Source organism: Dromiciops gliroides, chromosome 3 (assembly GCF_019393635.1).
Source record: "Dromiciops gliroides isolate mDroGli1 chromosome 3, mDroGli1.pri, whole genome shotgun sequence".
In the NCBI taxonomy this organism is placed as follows: domain Eukaryota; kingdom Metazoa; phylum Chordata; class Mammalia; order Microbiotheria; family Microbiotheriidae; genus Dromiciops; species Dromiciops gliroides.
Genome location: NC_057863.1, coordinates 553,040,518 through 553,047,603, shown reverse-complemented (window position 1 = coordinate 553,047,603; position 7,086 = coordinate 553,040,518). Strand labels below are relative to the sequence as shown.

At 38.5% G+C, this 7,086-nt stretch overlaps 1 non-coding gene across 1 annotated transcript; it reads left to right on the top strand.

The window, feature by feature from the left end:
• The first annotated feature begins 5,733 nt into the window (after positions 1 to 5,733).
• LOC122752204 lies at positions 5,734 to 5,840 on the top strand. The gene has a single exon (XR_006355994.1). It is a non-coding gene; the product is annotated as a U6 spliceosomal RNA (small nuclear RNA).
• The last annotated feature ends 1,246 nt before the right edge of the window (positions 5,841 to 7,086 follow it).

Below are 7,086 nucleotides of genomic sequence, written 5' to 3'. Positions count from 1 at the left end.
ATGCCATTTCTCATTCCTAATTCTTTGTAATATGTGACAACCTGCTTATACTCACCCCAGCCAGCCCTCCTTCACTTAAATCCAATTCAGTGCAAGTCATGATATCACCCTGATGTCATGGTCCTCTTCGAGAATGAAGGACAAACAACAACAACAACTCAACAAAGGCCTCTCTCATGCCCATTGGGCTATTTTAAATCTCAATTGTTCTGAGACTGTAGCATTCCATGACAAAGCTAGACAAGAATAAGATTATGTTTGCTGTGAAGTGGTATTTTGTAATATACAAGAGAATTCATATCCATTATCTGCTTTCCTCAATTTCTTTAAGGCCCAGTTAAAATCCCAACTTCTATAAGAAGTCTCTCTAGGTCCCCCCCTTAATTTGAGTGCCTTCCCTCTCAATTATCGCAATATTTTCCTGTATATAGCTGGTTTGCATATTTTCTCCCCCATTAGACTGTAAGCTCCTTGAGAGTAGGAACTGATTTCTTGCCTTTCTTTGTATCCCCAACACTATGCATAGTACCTAACACATAGTAGGATAAATGCTTGTTTACTACCTGATTTATTTAGTACATGTTAAGGTCTGGTGATATAAAAAGTATAGTAGAATAGAGGAGAATTCTTTAAATAAGATGGTGCTATGGTACTTAGGTATTCTGGTAGATGTCTGTTCTCATTGGTGAGAGGGGATTTCCCTCCACTGATGGACATCAAATTCCTATTTCTAGTTATTCTTAAACTTTCTTGTCCACAGCTTTCTTTTTTTCCACCCCACGAGGGATCCACAGAACATTTCAGTTGTTGTTCATTCTTTTCAGTCATGTCTGACTCTTCATGATCCCATTTGAGGTTTTCTTGGCAACAATACTGAAGTGGTTTGCCGTTTCCTCCTTCAGCTCCATTTACAGATGAGGAAAGAGAGGCCAACAGAGTTAAGCGACTTGCCCAGGGTCACACAACTAGGATGTGTCTGAGGCTGGATTTGAACTCATCAAGATGAGTCTTCTTGACCCTAGGCCTGGCACTCTCTTCACCATACCAGCTAGCTGCCTAAAGAACATACTGGAGGCCTGTCATACAGGAGGCATTTTAGGCATATTGCTGCATTATTGGGGCTGGAAATGTTATTCCGTACTATCCCTTCATGACCAACCTACCTCATTTTCTCTCCACACATGTCCTCAATGATGCTTACTATGACACTTGCCCTCCCCTTCCTTCATCTACACTTAGCTGCTACCATAGCCTTTTCCTTCCTTTCTCTACTCTTCTCTTCCAAAGCCAGTTGACTTAGAGATTTTCTACAGAAATTGGCTGGTTTATAGCACCTGAATCAAAGTCAAGGGGCAGCTAGGTGGCACAGTGGATAAAGCACCGGTCCTGGAGTCAGGAGGATCTGAGTTCAAATCTGACCTCAGACACTTGACACTTACTAGCTGTGTGACCCTAGGTAAGTCACTTAACCCCAATTGCCTCACCAAAAAAAAGAAAAGAAAATGAATCAGTCAAAAGTGAGGGAAGGAAGAACCAACTAGTACGTTTAAACCGATCTCTGATTCACCCTCCTTCTCTTTGGAGGAGATGAATGATGTCACTAAGTCTGGTCATTCCTTAACAATAAGAAAGCTAGCAGGGTTCATCATTGTGGGAAATTGAGACAGTAGAGGTATCACATTGATTAGGGCAGGGCAATGTATGTAAGATTTACTTCCATAAGATACATACTGCTATTAGAGATTCTGCTTTCAAACTCGTTATGGCTGATTTGGCACCCAAGAGGGGTCATTTTACCAGAGACACATGAAGAGAAGAGAAGTATCCAAAGAGAGGAGAGCGATGCTGCTGCTGCCCTTTGCCCTGGTCCCTTGGTATTCAGATACATTTCTGGACACTACATTTTAGGAAGGACCTTGACACAATGGTGTATATTTAGAAAATAGAAAGGAAGTTGGTGAAAGAATTTAAAACCCTGCCACTGGGGAAGCTATTGAAAGAAGTAAGAATGTCTAACCTGGAGAAGAAAAGGTTTAATGGGAATACAATATCTGTTTTCAAACCTATGTTTTGGATATAACATATATAATAGATAGCATCATATATGCATGTATACTACTTTTAAAATAAAGCAAATTGGGGCAGCTAGGTGACGCAGTGTATAAAGCACCAGCCCTGGATTCAGGAGGACCTAAGTTCAAATCTGTCCTTAGACACTTGACACTTACTAGCTGTTTGACCCTGGGCAAGTCACTTAACCCTCATTGCTCTGCTTAAAAAATAAATTAATTAAATTAAATAAAGCAAACTGTACATAATAGAGATTGATTTGAAGTTCCGTGTACAATCTTCTCTTTATTTTCTACTCCTTATTTGCAAATGGTGGTTCTAATTGGTCTTTATGAAGTTCATAATAAAATAAATTTTAAACTATTTGGACATAATATTAATAATAGCTAGCATTTACATAGGACTTTAATGTTTGCAAAGTGCTTTATATATTAATAATTCCATTAAATACATATGTATTTCTAAGGTAAATATTTCTCAAATGAAACTCATAACAACCCTAAGTGTCAGTGCTATTATTATTTCCATTATATAGGTGAAGAAACTGAGGCACAGAAAGAATAAGTGACTTTCCCAGGATCATACAGCTAGTAAGTGTATAAGGCAGGATTCAAACTAAGTCCAGACTCTAATGTACTTCATCACCTAGAGATCTTCCTACCTCCCCCCCCCCCCCTCTCTCTCTCTCTCTCTCTCTCTCTCTCTCTCTCTCTCTATATATATATATATATATATATATATATATATATATATATGAAATCTATGTATAACACATATAACATACATTTGTGTATGTATACAGTATCATATTTTTTAAAGTAGCATATTGTAACAATTGGAATGACACCACGTGCTGGAGACTTACTGTAGGAAAGCTCCAACATGAGGAGAGGGCCTCTGAGGGCAGGACCATGCGGCTTTTCTTTGATGTCAGGAAGTGACTTTGGCTTGTGGGAGGAAGAAGGGGGAGGCTGGTGCTCTGACTCACTCTCTTTCCTGAAGACTCTGGTGGAGAAGGGAGCTAGAAATGTGCTCTCCCTTTAATAGATAGATGAATCTAGGCCTTTCTCTCTCTCTCTTTACCAAATTCTTATTCTCCTTAATAAATGCTTAAAAGTCTAACTCTTGCTAAAGCTTATAATTTATTGGCAACCACTCATTAGATATTTTAGATGGTATAGCTAGAATTTTAGCCCTTCCAATATAAATGCTATCTACTATGATTATCATCATCATTAACTTAGACAAGTCATTTAACTATTCCAAGCCTTATTTTCCTCAATTAGAAAATATAGACAATATATATGAAATGTGTCACAGAACTATTGTGAAATGAGCATTTGATAAACCTTAAAAGAGTTCTATAATTGCTAGCCAATGTGACATCAGTCTATATTAAGAGAACCATAATGTCTGGGAGTTGTTCAGTCATTTTTCAGTCATTTCTATTTCTTTGTAATCCCTTTGGGGATTTTCATGTCAAAGATAGTGGAAGTTTGTCATTTCCTTCTATGGCTCATTTTCTGGATGAGGAACTGAGGTAAACAGGGTTAAGTGACTTACTTGCCTAGGATCACAAAGCTACTAAGTGTCTGAGGCTGGATTTGAACTCAGGAGATAAGTGTTCCTGACTCTAGTCCCAGCACTCTATCCGCTGTGCCATCTAGTTTCCCTGTCTAGGATTAGGCAAGATACAATCCCTCTCTATAGTACTCTAGTTGGACCACATCTCATTCCTGTGTACTATCATTTAGGAAGGACATCGAAAAAACCAGGGATAAATTAATTAAAAGAGCATAGAACTTATTACTTATCAGACTTAAGGATAAGAGTAGAATTTATAATAAACATGAGACAGAAGGTATTGTGAGATGTAAAAATGGATAACTTTGATTACATTAAATTAAAAAGGTTTTGGGGGGCACAGCTAGGTGGTGCAATGGATAGAGCATTGGCCCTGGATTCAGGAGTATCTGAGTTCAAATCCGACCTCAGACACTTAACACTTACTAGCTATGTGACCCTGGGCAAGTCACTTAACTCCAATTGCCCCACCAAAAAAAAAGTTATATATCATATAAAAGTTATATATCATATAAAAATGCTCTAAATCATTACTGATTAGAGAAATACAAATTAAAACAACTTTCAGATACCGTCTCCTACCCATCATATTGGCTAAAATGATAGAAGGGGAAAATGACAAATGTTGGAGGGAATATGGAAAATTAGGATACTAATAGACTGTAGGTGGATATGTGAGCTGATCCAACCATTTTGGAAAACAATCTGAAATTATACCCAAAGAATTATAAAACTGGGAATACCCTTGGATACCACAATATCACTATCACAGGGAAGAAAGGGAAAGAACCTATATATTCTAAAATATTTCTAACAGCTCTCTTAGTAGTAGCAAAGAACCAGAAATTGAGGGGGTGCTCATCAACTGGGGGATGGCTGAAGAAGTCGTATATGGTTCTGATGGAAGACTACTATGCTATAAGAAATGATGAGCAGGTTGGTTTTAGGAAAACATGGAAAGATTTTCATGAAATGATTAAGAATGAAATGAGCAGAACCAAGAGAATGTTGCAGACTGTAGCGGCAATATTATTTGAAGAGTAAATGTGATTGACTCAGTTATTCTCAATTATGGGACTCTTCAAATCAACTACAAAGGAAGATGCTATCCACCTCCAAAGAAAGAACTGATATGTGGGACTATATATTGTCTGGTTTTACATATACATTTGTGCCAAACATTGGCTTTCTCTGGTGCGAGATTGGGAGGGAGAGAAGGAGACAGCTGGGAATTCAAAAATAACAAACAGAAGGAATGAAGGAATGAAGGAAAAGAAAGAAAATAAATCTTTTTCAGTCTTTTCTTTGGGGGGATTGGGTTTTGGTTTTTTTGTTTTGTTTTGTTTTATTTGTGGGGCAATGAGGGTTAAGTGACTTGCCCAAGGTCACACAGCTAGTAATTGTCAAGTGTCTGAGTCCGAATTTGAACTCAGGTCCTCCTGAATCCAGGGCCGGTGCTTTATCCACTGCACCACCTAGCTGCCTCCTTTTTTCAGTCTTAATAGTGTTTTCTTTTTTCTAGTTACATGTAAAGATAGTTTTCAGCATTAATTTTTATAAGATTCTGAGTGCTAAATTTTTCTCCCTTCCTCCTTTCCTCTATTCTCCACAAGCAGTCTGATATAGATCATATATGTACAATCATGTTAAACATAAAGAAAAGAAATCTTTTTTATAAACCCTGAGAATGTCCAGATGACAAGTAGATCAGTAAAAGTCCTCCTGGATGAGTTAAAGAAAATGAGGATATTAAGCCTGGAGAAGAAAAAACTTGGAGAATGATAATAATCTTTAAATATTTGAAGAATTGTAATATAGATACAGGCAATTACGTGTCACAGTGGATAGAGCACTGTGACTTAGGAAGACCTGAGTTCAAATCAAACCTCAGACACTTATTAGCTGTATGGTCCTGGGCAGATCACATAACCCAGTTTGCCTCAGTTTCCTCATATGTCAAATGAACTGGAGAAGGACATGGCAAACCATTCCGGTATCTTTGCCAAGAAAACCCCAAATGGGGTCACAGAGTCAGATATGACTGAATAATAACAATAACATTGAAAAGAGTCTAAATTTGTGCTCGCTTCAGCAGCACATAAACTTCAATTAAGATGATACAGAGAAGATTAGCATGGCCCCTGCACAAGGATGACATGCAAATTCCTGAAGCAAAAAGAGTCTAAATTTGCCCTGATAGGCATGAGATAGGAGCTAGAAACACAGATATAAATGTAAGTTCCACAGTAAAGTGAGATTCCCTTTCAATTAGGGCTAATCCAAAGTGGAGTGGGCCTGCCAGGGGAGATAATCTGTAGGAGGCCTTGTTGAAGGTCTTGTAGCAGAGGCTGGATGACTGTCTTGGTCACGTTGGGGTAATGTGGGTTAAACTAAATGGTCAGAAAATTCCTTCTCGACTCTCAACTCTGACATTCTGTGATTATCATTCCAATGTATTGGGGAAATAAGTCAGAAACACAGATAACTGGAGCATACAATGTTTTCCTTAACCTAGCCAAAATATTTTTTTAAAATGATTAATGTAAAGCAAAAGGGTCCATTTGGTTGCTGATGACTAGGGTGATCTATAAATCATTCCCCCTTCCCTAGGACACTGATTTCCTGGCTTCTCTGAGCTAATCCACAAACCATGAGCACTCAAGAACCTATACAGGCCATTCAAACTAAATGGGATCTTTGAAGACCCCTAGTCTAACCTTCTTGTCTTTTCAGAGGAAGAAACTGAGGTCTAGGCCACACAGACAGAACCAAGACCTGAACCTAGGTTTGTGTTCGCTGAAGTCTCTGGTTATATTCTTCATCTAGCCCCATTTTCTTGGTTCATTTTGAAAAGGTTTAGGCAACGCAGTGGATAAAGCAAGGGCCCTGGAGTCATGGAGACCTGAGTTTAAATCTCACCTTAGACACTTAGTAGCTGTATGACCCTAGGCAAGTCACTTAACCCCAATTGCCTTCAACATCCAAGGCCATTTCCTGTTGTCCTGATGTATATCTTGCTTCTGGACCCAGATAGCTCTGGAGGAAAGAGTGAGGTTGGTAACCTTGCATAGCCCTCCCTCACTTAAATCCAATTCATTGCAAGTTATGACATCTGTCATGGTCCTCTTCGAAAATGAAGGGCAAACAACAACAATTAGATGTTGAGATCACAATTGATTTGAAATGGTTTCTGACTGAGCCTTTTCTTTATTTGTCTCTGTATATCTGACTCTGTGTCTGTCTCTATGTGTAGCTCTCTCTATTTCTCTGTTTCTGTCTCTTTGTCTATCTCTGTCTCTACCCCTGATTGCGTTTCTGTCTGTCTATCTATATTTTTCCCTTTCCCTCTCCTTCTCCCTCTGGCAACTGTTCAACAATTTCTGGAAGGAGGGATAAGGGTGAATAGCATTTATAAGCAGCTGTGTAATTTAC